Source organism: Tachyglossus aculeatus, chromosome 1, assembly GCF_015852505.1.
Source record: "Tachyglossus aculeatus isolate mTacAcu1 chromosome 1, mTacAcu1.pri, whole genome shotgun sequence".
Taxonomy (NCBI): Eukaryota; Metazoa; Chordata; class Mammalia; order Monotremata; family Tachyglossidae; genus Tachyglossus; species Tachyglossus aculeatus.
This window is the reverse complement of record NC_052066.1, coordinates 23,212,166-23,227,313: the sequence shown is the minus strand read 5'-3', so window position 1 is coordinate 23,227,313 and position 15,148 is coordinate 23,212,166.

Here is a 15,148-nt window from a genome sequence, read left to right as displayed (position 1 = left end):
GATGCATAAATAGGTGGTGATGTGAAAGGGAGATTGGGGTTGCCTAAGGGGTGAAGGCCATTGAACAGATCAAACATCTTGTGTATTTAATGTTTCCCTGCTACTCACTCCCAGCCCAGGGGCCTGGTATCTGCTCTTCTTCACTTTCTTCACTCCAACCCCAATACTATTCTCCTGAATTATCGACAGCATAAGAGTTACAATCTAGCCCAGTGATTTTTCAACCTGCTTCCCACTTAACTGACACTGAGCCTTGATCCTTTTCCACTTGAATTATTGAGAGCATAAGAGTTGCTATCTACCCCAGTGATTTTTCAACCTGCTTCCCACTTAACTCACACTCAGCCCTGATAGACTCCGAGGGAACCGTCTCTATATGTTGCTGACTTGTACTTCCCAAGCACTTAATACAGTGCTCTGCACCCAGTAAGCGCTCAATAAATATGATTGAATGAATGAATGACTAAACATTTTCAGGGTTCCACAGCCTTTAACAATTCCTCTTAGAGACACCTGTAGATATCCATGCCCCATTCTCACCTCTCCCTCTGCTGACCTCTTGATCACCTCTTCTTACTGTCTAGAGCTCTTTCTTCCTTCACATAATAAGAATAATTGTGGTATTTGTAAATCACTTACTTTGTGTCAGCCTCTGTACTAAATGTTGGGGTGGGCATAAAAAAAACAGGTTGGAAGCAGTCCCTGACCCACATAAATTCTCAGTCATAATCCTCATTCTACAGATGAGGGAACTGAGGCACAGAGAAGTGAAGGGAATTGTCCAAGGTCACACAGCAAACTTGTGGCGAGCTGAGATTTGAACCCAGATCCATTTGATTCCCAGACCCATGCTTTTCTACAGACAGACTACAGCTCTTATCTTCAGAGAACTTCTGAAATCACATTTCCCCCAGGGAGACCTTTTCTAATTCATTTGTCATCTCCCCAGTTTGTATACCTTGACACCTTGACTTGACACCTGTCCACATGTTTTGTTTGGTTGTCTGTCTCCCCCTTCTAGACTATGAGCCCATTGTTGGGTAGGGACCATCTCTATATGTTGCCAACTTGTACTTCCCAAGCGCTTAGTACAGTGCTCTGCACACAGTAAGCACTCAATAAATACGATTGAATGAATGAATGAATGAACCTCCCAACTGCCATTTCAGCTCTTCTGTGCCACCTAAGAACTTAAGTACCTGTACCCCTTATGAACACCTCTTACATAGTCACTTCCTACTATCTCTAATTTACTTTAATGCCCCCACCACCACTCAAGTTGTGAGCACCTTGAGAGCAGTCATAATGTCTAATTGTATGGAACTCCCCCAAGCACTTAGTCCAGTGCCCTGAACTCTGTAGACATTGAATAAATACCACTGATTGAGCTAAAACAAACAAGTAAGCAAACATATAATACCCATTCTCTCTTAGTAAAGTGAATAATACAATGACCTAAGGATAAGTTTGTACCAAGGGTCATTTGGTATGTGGGGAAGTAAGAAAACAGGAAAAGAAGACTCAGCTCTTCCTCCACATCACCACCTCCTGTGTCCAAATTGGACCTGAGTATGGATAGGGAAGGATTTATGAATCCATGTAGTACAAGTAGTAAGAAGCAGCATTGCTAAGTGGAAAGAGCATGAGTCTGGGAGCCAGAGGATATGAGTTCTAATCCTAGCTCCATTATATGTCTGCCGTGAGATCTTGGGCAAGTTACCTAACTTCTTTGTACCTCAGATGTCTCATCTGTGAAATGGGGATTAAGATTGTGAGCCCCATGTGGGACAGGAACTGTGTTCAACCTGATTACCCTGTATCTTCCCCAGCACTTAGATCAGTGCTTGGCACATAGTAAGTGCTTAACAAATACACAATCTTTATTATTATCATTAAAAAGACTCCCAATCTGGGTGTTTTCAGAGTTATACTGGACCTCAGAAGAGAAGGAGGGAGCCCATCAGCTTTCTTCAGGCCAATGAAGAACATCCCCATTGGAGCAATGGGACAAACTGTTATGGATAATATTTGTAGTATTTGTTAAGTCCTTACTGATGGTGGCGGTTGTTCTGGATGGCCACCAAGGTCGCCGGGTGACTAAAGAATTAGTCAGACAGCATGTGACTGCTGAAAGTTTTAATAAAGTTTTATTGGTAAGGCCGGAGACCGAATAGGGGGTAACGCACCCGGCGGACTCATTTCCTTAAGGGAAAAGGCCCTGAGTGCCTGATGCAACAAGTTTATATACTGCTGTTGCTGATCACAGTGATTGGTACAGATTTGAAAAAACTGGGGACTGGATTGGTGCGGATTTGGTACAGATTTGGTGCAGAGCTGGGCGGAGTCTATCTCTTATTTGGTTTGGTTCCCTGACCCAGCCAGTGGGCTGCAGGTTCTAAAGCCAAGACCGCATACATTCAAACAGTATCTGCAACCTTTCCATGGTGCATGGGGTCCCCATCACTTACTACATACCAAGCACTATACTAAGTGCTGGGGGAGAGTCAAGACAATCAGGTCAGACACAGTTCCTGTCACATATCATCAATCGTATTTATTGAGCGCTTACTATGTGCACAGCACTGTACTAGGAAGTGTACTGGGAAGTGTACTGGGAAGTACAAATTGGCAACATATAGAGACAGTCCCTACCCAACAGTGGGCTCACAGTCTAAAAGGGGGAGACAAAGAACAAAACCAAACATACTAACAAAATAAAATAAATAGAATAGATATATACCAGTAAAATAAATAAATAAATAAATAGAGTAATAAATATGTACAAACATATATACATATATACAGGTGTATGTATATATATGTATATACATATATGTATATATGTGTATGTATGTGTATATATATGTGTATATATATGTATATGTATGTATATATATGTATATACATATATACATATATATATGGGGCTCAAAGTCTAAGAGGGAAGGAGAAAAGGAATTTCACCCCCATTTTACAGATTAGAAAATGGAGGGCAGAGAAGTTAAATGACTTGCCCAAGATCACACAGCAAAAGTCTTACCAATTATTCATTCATTCATTCAATAGTATTTATTGAGCACTTATTTTGTGCAAAGCACTGTCCTAAGTGCTTGGAAAGTACAATTCTGCAGTAGAGACAATCCTTACCCAACAGGCTCACGGCCACCTAGCCTTGCTCACCCTACATCTCTAACAATCAATCAATCAATCAATCGTATTTATTGAGCGCTTACTATGTGCAGAGCACTGTACTAAGCGCTTGGGAAGTACAAATTGGCATCACATAGAGACAGTCCCTACCCAACAGTGGGCTCACAGTCTAAAAGGGGGAGACAGAGAACAGAACCAAACATACCAACAAAATAAAATAAGTAGGATAGAAATGTACAAGTAAAATAAATAAATAAATAAATAAATAAATAAATAGAGTAATAAATATGTACAACCATATATACATATATACAGGTGCTGTGGGGAAGGGAAGGAGGTAAGACGGGGGGATGGAGAGGGGGACGAGGGGGAGAGGAAAGAAGGGGCTCAGTCTGGGAAGGCCTCCTGGAGGAGGTGAGCTCTCAGCAGGGCCTTGAAGGGAGGAAGAGAGCTAGCTTGGCGGATGGGCAGAGGGAGGGCATTCCAGGCCCGGGGGATGACGTGGGCCGTCTAACAAGACCCAAAAGTCTCCCATCAGGGCTGAAACAATCAGAGGCTTCATGTCCTGTTGGATCTTTAAAGCATATTCCCCCCCAAACCCAACCCTGAAGTCTCCATCCCCACTAAAATCCCTGTGTCCTTTCATCCTTGGTGAGGCCCCTACCTTGGAGGGTATGTGTCTATTTATTTTTATATTGTATTCTCCCAAGTGCTTACTACAGTGCTCTGCACACAGTAAGCGCTCAATTAATATGATTGAATGAATAAATGAAAAGAAAATAATGGATCTCTCCACCTTAAGGGACCCACAGTGAGTACAGTACCATGAACAGACTGGCAGAGAAAGTAAGACTGTACACTGTTCCTTCTCAGTGTCTTGCATTGCTTATTTGGTTGTTATCTTCCTCCAAATATGCTCCAAAAGAAAGAAAATCTTTCCTAGAGCAGACCTAGCCAGACATTTTTATCGAAGTAGTTTTATTTTCCCTTTTCAGTGCCAGTGGAACTTGTCATACATTTATTCTTCTGCCTATATTTTTTCTTTGATCACAGGCCTGAGTCAATTTATGTGCCTGCTAGGAAGTGATCAAATTCCAAACGCCCCCTAAGACCTAATGGAAAGAGCCTGGACCTGGGAATCAGGGGACTTGGGTTTTAAACCTGGTTTTGCCACTTGTGTGACCTTGGACAAATCACTCAACTTCTCTGGGCTTCAGTTACCTCATCTGTAAAATGGGGATTAAGACTATGAGCCCTAGGAGGGACATGGACTGTATCCAACCTGATTTTCTTTTATCTATCTTTGTGCTTAGTACGATGTCTGGCGTATAGTAAGCATTTCACAAATATTATTGTAAAATTTGCATTATTAATAATAACAATAATAATAGAATCATGGTATTGACATAGTAAGTACTTAGATATCATTATTATTATTATTATTTGAAAAGCACTGTTCTAAGCATTGGGGTAGAGGCAAAATAATTAGGTTGGACACAGTCCCTGCCCAAGTGGGGCTCACAGTCTCAGTAGGAGGGAGAACAGATATTAAATCCCTATTTTGCAGATAAAGAAACCGAGGCACAGAGAAGTAAAGTGACTTTCCAAAGGTCACACCGCCTACAAGTGGCAGAACTGGGATTAGAACTCAGGTCCTCTGACTCTCAGATCTGCGTTATTTAGCAAGAGCAGTTTTCCTTCCTCATGGAAACAGTATTGATCCAAGCAATGCATGGACCCCGGGGTCCTGGACATCCTGTTGGGAGAAATTAAAATTTTCAAACCCTTAATCCTATTGATCCCCATTTCCTTTGATTTTTCCAGCACTTGTTGGGAAAGTTAAATTCGTGTAATTTGGCTGGGAGTTTATTTGACTTTCCTTTCATTACATCAATTTTTGTAGCTAATGTCATTTCATTTTATGAAGCAGAGTAACACTCCTGGGCCATTTAAATGACTCTGGGATCGTATCAGCTTTGGCCCTCCTCAAAGCTGAAACACATGCTGAGATTACTGCATTTATGCAATGTAAGTTGAGGGAGAAGTTTCTGGGGCCCAGGGACTAATAGATTCAACTAGTGAATAAAAAACTACTTAATTTTAAGGTCCTTCTTGTCACAGGACTAATGGGGGTACATAAGTTTCTTAGCTTGTCCCTACTGTTAATCAAATCAATCAATGGTATTTATTGAGAAGCAGCATGGTGCAGTGGAGAAAACCTGGGCCTGGAAATCAGATGGTCTTGGGTTCTAATTCTGACCACCACTTTCATTCATTTATTCATTCATTCAATCGTATTTATTGAGCAGTTACTGTGCGCAGAGCACTGTACTAGTGCTTGGAAAGTACAGTTTGGCAACAGATAGAGATAATCCCTACCAACAGCAGGTTCACAGTCTAGAAGTTCACGAGGATGATCTCCCATCCTCGTGTCTCTCTCCACTTCAATCCATACTTCATGCTGCTGCCCGGATTATCTTTGTCCAGAAACGCTCTGGGCATATCACTCCCCTCCTCAAAAATCTCCAGTGGCTACCGATCAATCTGCACATCAGGCAGAAACTCCTCACCCTGGGCTTCAAGGCTCTCCATCACCTCGCCCCCCCCACCTCACCTCCCTTCTCTCCTTCTACAGCCCAGTCCGCACCCTCCGCTCCTCCACCGCTGATCTCCTCACCGTACCTCGTTCTCGCCTGTCCCGCCATTAACCCCCGGCCCACGTCATCCCCCGGGCCTGGAATGCCCTCCCTCTGCCCATCCGCCAAGCTCGCTCTCTTCCTCCCTCCAAGGCCCTACTGAGAGCTCACCTCCTCCAGGAGGCCTTCCCAGACTGAGCCCCTTCCTTCCTCTCCCCCTCGTCCCCCTCTCCATTCCCCCATCTTACCTCCTTCCCTTCCCCACGGCACCTGTATATATGTATATATGCTTGTACATATTTATTACTCTATTTATTTATTTATTTTACTTGTACATATCTATCCTATTTATTTTATTTTGTTAGTATGTTTGGTTTTATTCTCTGTCTCCCCCTTTTAGACTGTGAGCCCACTGTTGGGTAGGGACTGTCTCTATATGTTGCCAATTTGTACTTCCCAAGCGCTTAGTACAGTGCTCTGCACATAGTAAGCACTCAATAAATATGATTGATTGATTGATTGATTAGAAGGGGGAGACAGACAACAAAACAAAACATGTAGACAGGCATCAACACTTGTCTACTGTATGACCTTGGATAAGTCACTCAATTTCCCTGGGCCTCAGTTACCTCATCTGCAAAATGGGGACTGAGACTGTGAGCCCTACGTGGTATTGGGACTGTGTCCAACTTGATTTGCTTGTATCCACCCAGTGCTTAGTACAGTGCCAGGCACGTAGTAAGTGCTTAACAAATACCATCATTTTTACCATTATTATTGAGTGCTTACTATGTGCAGAGCATTGTACTAAGTGCTTGGGAGAGTATGGTAAGACACCAAAATTTCTGCTCTTTTCAATGAATGGGAAATGGGTTATCTCCAAATGCTTAGCACTGTGCTCTATACATTGTAAGCACTGAATAAATGCTATCATTATTATTGTTGTTGTTATTATTAATACCGTTAAATTTCCTTAAATCAAAAATTCATAGAGCCATTGATCCACCCTCTCATTGTAACTGAAAGAAAGCCAAGCACTTAAACCCATGTTTTCAAACAAAGAACCTTCAAATGATCTTGATTTCTTGTCAATAAGGGGAGGAGACCAGAAAAAGGTTACTCCATTTAGGATCTCATCCACCTTCATTCTTGCTGTTGACAAGTCATCAAGGAGAGGATTGGTTTGCATAGCTCTGGCGGGAACTTATTTTGGCTTTCAATCAAGTACAGTCTTGGGGCTTGGAGTCAGTTTGGGGTTATCGTGGCTTTGAATTGTGTGTTGTTCTGCATTCACTGATATCAAATTGATGAGTTTTTCTGAACTGCATCTAATGTGTGTTCTTTTTATCACAGGCCCAGTGGAGACAGTGGAAATGGGGACTAATGGTTTGTCAGATATCATGAAAAACAAGACCAAAATGGAAAACCTGTTCAATAAATATGATCACTAGGTTAATCTATGTGCCAATAATTGTTTGTACTCCTAGTTTGAGCTTCTCCTCTCCACATGCACCCTACAGTTCCTCCAGAGTAAACATTTTTCTGTTACAAAAATTGACCACTTAATACTAGTCTGTAATAAAATTACATTAGAAACCTTTAAAAGTCACAATACTGCTCCATCTTTCCTTCCTCCCTTCAAGATACCATACTTTTTCCAAGATTTCATGTCCACTTTCCCACTCTCCCCACAAAATCCCATCATTTCAATTCCCCCACAACGAATCAATGATTTATATACACATATATCTGTGCACATATATCACTTCTCCCAGCACCACAGCAATTATATACATATCTGTAATTAATTTACTTATTCTAATGTCTGTCTCCCCCTCTAGACTGTAAACTCATTGTGGGCAGGAAATGTGTCTGAAATATTCTTATATTGTACTCTCTCAATCGCTTAGTACGCTGCCCTGCACACAGTAAGTGCTCAATAAATACCTTTGATTGATTGATTTACATACACAAGTTCAGTGGACTGAGAATCACCTCATAAACAAAATACTTAAAATAATTTTGCCTTCTGGATTATCCCCCATCCTGCTGAAAAGAATGACTAAATTTAGAGATTGCACAAATCAAAGCTGTCCTTCTGATCCTAGCCTGAGATTTAGTCTGGGCACATTATGTGGGACAGGGATTGGGTCCAACCCAGTTATCTTGTATCTGTCACAGCGTTTAGCACTGTTCACAGCCCATAGTAAGTGCTTAGCAAGTACCATAAGAATTAACAAAAGCTCCTCTCGATCTCGACATATGTTTTTCCGATAAAAGTGGCCAGATTTTTTTCAGGTCAAAGCGGTACAGTGCAAGGATTTTCCCCAGCGTTCAAAAAGATGGAGAAAAAGACAAGAAATGAAAGCAGAATAAGTGAAGTGGAGAGTGAGATGCAATATGTCTGTTTATTGTTATATTGCACTCTCCCAAGCACTTAGTACAGTGCTTGGCACACAGTAAGCATTCAATAAACACAACTGAATTAATGAAAGAAGGTTAACCAAAGAGATTAAGGTAGTTGAGATGGATGCAACATCCATGGGAGTTTTGACCTTCCTTACCTCTTTCCAGGCTTGTCACGCTTATTTTATTCCAAGTTTCCCTTTGTTTCTCTCAACTGTTCCCTAGTATTTACTGTCTCCTTGTCTTCTTTGTGTTTGACTCTTCCTCTGTGTATAATAATGATGATATTTGTTAAGCGCTTGCTATGTGCAAAGCACTGTTCAAAGTGCTGGGGGGATACAAGGTGATCAGGTTGTCCCATGTGGGGCTCACAGTCTTCATCCCCATTTTACAGATGAGGGAACCGAGGCCCAGAGAAGTTAAGTGACTTGCCCAAAGTCACACAGCTGACAACTGGTGGAGCCGGGATTTGAACCCATGACTTCTGACTCCAAAGCCCGGGCTCTTTCCGCTGAGCCACATGCATGTGTGTACTTGTGTGTATTGCTAGAGTGTGTGTATTTCAACTGTTACCACCATGTGTCCTTTTGCATATGAATCTATTTACTAACCTTCTATGAGCAGGTTTATGTGTTTGGAGACTATATGTATTTCAGTGTGTTTCAGTTTCCCTATTGGTGGTCGATACTCTGGGTGGTTGGGGAGGGGAATGTGTGTGTGTGTGTGTGTGTGTGTGTGTGTGTGTGTGTGTGTATGAGTGTTCACGTTTGCTGTGCATATCCATGTGTTTCCCTAAGCATTTATAACAATAATAATAATAATAATAATAATAATAATTATGGTACTTGTTAAGCACTTACTGTGTGCCACGCACTGTTCTAAACACTGGGGAAGATACAAGTAAATCAGGTTGGACAGTCCCTGTCCCACATGGGGCTCACACTCTTAATCCCCCTTTTTTTACAGATGAGGTAACTGAGGCACAAAGAAGTGAAGTGACTTGCCCAAGGTCACCCAGCAGACACGTGGCAGAGCTGGGATTAGAACCCAGGTCCTTCTAACTTCCAGGTCACTAAGTCAGGCTGCTTTGCACATAGTAAGTGCTTAATAAATGCTATGATTATTATTATTATTATTATTATTATTATCATTATTATTATTATTATTATACAGTTCTCTCCCAGAGTGTGACTGTGAGTTTTGCTGCCTTTGTCAGGCTCTCTGTAGGCTGGCTTCCTCCCTTTCCAGGGAACAGACTGCCTCAGAGGAAGCAACTGCTTCGGGAATTTCCACATCCTCTGAGGTTTCCTCCCTCCAGCTCTACATCGCGGTTCTGCTGAATCTCCCAGATCCACCTCACCTCCTAGTCCCCAATTGTCTGACCAGTTTGTTTCCCTGTCCTGGACTCTTTCCCACCAGAGCTTCCTAGCCTCACTCTGTGGCATGCTGGGATACTGGTGAACCATAACCCTATTTCCACCCCATTGTTGGGCTAATAATAATAATAATAATAATAATAATGATAATAGTATTTATTAAGCACTTACTATGTGCAAAGCACTGTTCTAAGTACTGGGCAGGTTAGAAGGTAATCAGGTTGTCCCACAGGGGGCTCACAGTCTTAATCCTCATTTTACAGATGAGGGAACTGAGGCCCAAAGTCAGCTGATAATTGGCAGAGGCGGGATTTGAACCCCTGACCTCTGACTCCAAAGCCCGGGCTCTTTTCCACTGAGTCACGCTGCTTCTCTAATATTATGGTATTTGTTAAGCGCTCACTATGTGCCAGGAACAGTGCTAAACTCTGGGGTGGGTAGAAGTAAATCGGATTGGACACAGTCCCTCTTCCACATAATAATAAATAATGTTGGTATTTGTTAAGCGCTTACTATGTGGCAAGCACTGTTCTAAGTGCTGGGGGGGTACAAGGTAATCAAGGTTGTCCCAAATGGGGCTCACAATCTTAATCCCCATTTTAAAGATGAGGGAACTGAGGCCCAGAGAAGTGAAGTGACTTGCCCAAAGTCACACAGCTGAATTAAAGCTAAATGGACATCATTAACAAAGTATGTACAAGTAAATAAATAGAGTAATAAATCTGTACAAACATATATACAGGTGCTGTGGGGAGGGGAAGGAGGTAGGGCAAGGGTGATGGGGAGGAGGAGAAGAAAACGGGGGCTCAGTCTGGGAAGGCCTCCTGGAGGAGGTGAGCTCTTAGTAGGGATTTGAAGGGAGGAAAAGAGCTAGCTTGGGAGATGTGCAGAGGGAGGGCATTCCAGGCCACGGGGAGGACGTGGGCCAGTGGGACAGGTGAGAACGAGGTACAGTGAGGAGAAAAAGGTACAGTGAGGTGTCTGAAGGAAGCACCAATTTCTGGACAACCAGGTGGATAAAGGAGCCAGTAAGGTCTCCTGAAGCTGGGGACAGGTAAGTTTACTTGAATTTTATTTTTGAAACATTCTAAGAACTCCGGACTTGTTCCCACCAGGTTCACTGTATTTCATGCTGGGATAGCGGTGGACCATAAGCCCTATTTTCACCCCACTGCCAGGCTATTATAATAATAATTATTATTATTACAGCAGTTGATAAGCAGTTTCTATTTACCACAGGCACTGTACCAGGAGCTAGGGCAGATACAAGCAAATTGGGTTCGACACAGTCCCTATCCCACATGGATATCACAGATAACTGAGACTCAGAAGTGAAGTGATTTGCCCAAGGTCACACAGCAGATAGATGGTGGAGGTAGGATTAGAACCCAAGTCCTTCTGATTCCCAGGCCCATGTTCTATCTACTAGGCCATGCTGGCTCTCAGAGTGTGAGGAAATGTAAAATGACAAATTCATCCCCCAATTTAGAGATGCTATTGTATTGGGTTGTATTTCTTGGAACTTTTTAAAAATCTGCTAAAGCAGAAGTATTTCCCCAGCATTTATTTCTCATAAGAATATATCAGCCCCCAAAAGTAGTTTTATCTTACTAGAAAATGTTTATTTCCGAGAGTACGATGGTTCATTTTACTACCGCATGGCTAAAAAAATGATTAAAGTTTATGATCTCTATCATTTTAGAAGACCAAATATAGCTTTTTGAGTTTATTCTTATTTTTGTGGTTTGTCCGAGTGACCAAGGATGGCCCTCAAAATTCTGACCCCGAAGTAACAGTTGTACAGGCGCCATGCAACTCAATCATATCATAGGAAATCTTACAGAGAAATCCGGAGAACGTAGAATGTGTCTCTAACCCTTAACTTTTCCCTTTGCTCCAAAGCCAGGGAATTCACTTCCTTCTAAACATGGGCATCACTTCTGAGCCACAGGACACAGCAACAGTAACAGAAGCGGAGGGAGATGTGGTACTTTGAATAAAAACACACCTATAGGTGTAAAGTGCCATATCAAATATAGAGCAAGGGGGAAGCAGTGTGGTCTAGTGGAAAGAGCCCAGACCTAAGAGTCAGAAGACCTGGAATCTAATCCTGGCCCCGCCATTTGTCTGCTCTGTGACCTTGGGAAAGTCATTTATCTACTCTGTGCCTCAGTTTCCTCAGATGTAAAATGGGGGTTCAGTAGCTGTTCTCGCGTCCCCATAAACTGTGAGCCCCATGTGAAACAGGGACTGCTTCTGATCCAATCTGATTATTGTCTCAGAGCTTGGTACCACAGCGCTTAGTACAATGCTCTGCACACACTAAACGCTCAATAAATATGATTGAATGAATAGATACTACAATTAGTCATTCATTCATTCAATCATATTTATTGAGTGCTTACTTTGTGCAGAGCTCTGTACTAAATGCTTGGGAGAATACCATTCCACAATAAGCAGATCCATTCCTTGCCCACAATGAGCTTACAGTCATTATCAAACCGGGCCCCGGGTATAAAACCAGATAAAAGTCCACTTAGGCAATGATAGTGCAGCCATTTTATTTCTTAAGTTGTTATTTTTGAAGTTTTTTTTAATTAAAAAATTCTGTTTTACTGTTGCTTATGAAATCATTGCTTGGTAGCTTGCACTTCAAATCTCATTAAAATGTTTTTTTTTTCTTTTTTATCCTTGTCCTGGTAGGGTGATAGGGAGAGGAGTTGGTGAAGACTGGCTTGATGGCGATGGATCTCTTGTTTCAGAAAAAGATCTGGGGTCCTTGCACGTGAAGACAACTTCAGGACATGCCAAACTGAGGCAATACTGCTAAGAGACGAATCTAGTGATGGGCTGCTGAGATAAATTCACTGGAGACATAATGATGTGCTCCATCTCTGATTCATTTAGAAAAGCGGCACTATTATTCATAGCTCCAGTTGATCTATCCTATTATGGTAGAGAAGCAGCATGGCCTAATGTATAGACCATTTAGATTTGGATGATATGCAAATCTACATCTCCTCCCCTCTTTTCTCTCCCTCCCTCCAGGCTTGCATCTCCTCCTGCCTTCAGAACATCTCCCACCTGGATGTCCACCCGCCACCTTAAACTCAACATGTCCAAGACCGAGCTCCTTATCTTCCCTCAAACCTGTCCTCTCCCTTCCCATCTCACAAGCCTACAACCTTGGTGTCATCCTTGACTCCGCTCACCCCACAAATCCAATCCGTCACCAAAACCTGCCAGTCTCACCTTCATAACATTGCCAAAATCTGCTCTTTCTTCTTCATCCAAACCACTACCTTGTATGTACAATCACTCATCCTACCCCGACTGGATTACTGCATCACCATCCTCTCTGATCTCCCATCCTCCCGTCTCTCCCCACTTCAGTCTATACGTCACTCTGCTGCTTGGATTATCTTTGTACAGAAACGTTCTGGGCACGTCACCCCCCTCCTCAAAAATCTCCAGTGGTTGCCTATCAACTTCCAAATCAAGCAAAAACTTCTCACTCTCAGCTTCAAGGCTGTCCATCACCTCATCCCCTCCTACCTCACCTCCCTTCTCTCCTTCTCCAGCCCAGCCCACACCCTCCGCTCCTCTGCTGCCACTAACCTCCTCACTGGGCCTCATTCTCTCCTGTCCCACCGTCGACCTCTGGCCCACATCCTCCCCCTGGCCTGGAATGCCCTCCCTCTGCACATCCACCAAACTAGCTCTCTTCCTCCCTTCAAAGTCCTACTAAGAGCTCACCTCCTCCAAGAGGCCTTCCCAGACTGAGCCCCCTTTATCCTCTCCTCCTCCCCATCCCCACCTTTGCCCTACCTCCTTCTCCTCCCCACAGCACTTGTATATATATTTGTACAGATTTATTACTCTATTTATTTTACTTGTACACATTTACTATTCTATTTATTTTGTTAATGATGTGCATATAGCTTTAATTCTCTTTATTCTGATGATTTTGACACCTGTCTACGTTTTTGAGGAGCTCATCTCCTCCAGGAGGCCTTCCCAGACTAAGCACCCCCTTATCCTCTGCTCCTCCTCCCCTCCCCATCGCCCTCCCTCCCTCCTTCTGCCCTACCCTCTTCCCCTCCCCACAGCACTTGTCTATATATGTACATATTTATTATTCTATTTATTATATTAATGACGTATACGTGTGAAGCAGCATGGCTTAGTGGAAAGGGCATGGACTTGGGAGTCAGAAGCTGTGGGTTCTAATTTCTACTCCTCCACTTGTCTGCTGTGTGACCTTGGGCAAGTCACTTAACTTCTCTGTGTCTCAGTTACTTCCTCTGAAAAATGGGCATTAAAACTGTGAGCCTCATGTTGGACAACCAGATTACTCTGTATCTACCGCAGTGCTTAGAACAGTGCTTGGCACATAGTAAATCAATCAATCAATCAATCAATCGTATTTATTGAGCGCTTACTGTGTGCAGAGCACTGTACTAAGCGCTTGGGAAGTACAAGTTAATGCTTAACATATACCATTATTATTATTATTATATATAATTCTATTTATTTACATTGATGCAATTAATGCCTGTCCCCTTGCTTTGTTTTGTTTTGTTGTCTGTCTCCCCCCTTCTAGACTGTGAGCCCACTGTTGGGTAGAGATTGCCTCTATGTGTTGCCAAACTGTACTTCCCAAGTGCTTAATACAGTGCTCTGCACAAAGTAAGCCACTCAATAAATCCGCTGAATGAATGAATGAATAGACCAAAAGGGCCTGGGATTCAGAAGATCCAGAGTTCTCATCCCAGCTCTTCCATATGTCTGCTGTGTGACCTTGGGCAAATAACTTAGCTTCTCTGTGTCTCAGTTACTTCATCTGTAATATGTGAGCCCCATGTCGGTCATAGCTATGTCCAACCTGATTTGCTTGTACCCACCACAGTGCTTAGTACAGTGCCTGGCACATAGTAAGTGCTAAACAAATATTATTGTTATGTTGCTGTTAGAAAATGGAAATTTACTTTTTTAGCTTATATATGTGATGGTTGTCAATAAATGTAAAATAGTCATTGCCAATTATCTCCTGGAATCTGCGCCTATTATTATTTTGCCCATTATCATTTGAATAAATGTGTCCTTTACTGAAGAGAAAGAGTTACATTTTTCCTTTCTTCCTATTCATGTCAGATCTCTGGCATACACCCCCAAATTCCCATTTTCACTATAGACAAAATTCATTGCTTTTACAGAATTAATCAAGATCCAAATACTTTGCAGTCAAACAGAAACTTGGATCACCAGAGTTTATCTTCCTCCACAATTCATTCATTCATTCAATCATATTTATTGAGCGCTAACTGTGTGCAGAGCACTGTATCAAGTGCTTGGGAAGTACAAGTTGGCAACATATAAAGATGGTCCCTACCCAACAAGGGGCTTACACTCTAGAAGGGGGAGACAGACAACAAAACAAAACATGTAGACAGTCTGTAGGCTCATGGTTAAGTGGTAAGCAGAGGTGCTTTGATTACCAAAGCTTTTTGAACTGGACTACCAAACGTGATCACTCCCAAATCTCTGACAAGACTCGAGAGATTCCAGGCAGGTCTGAAA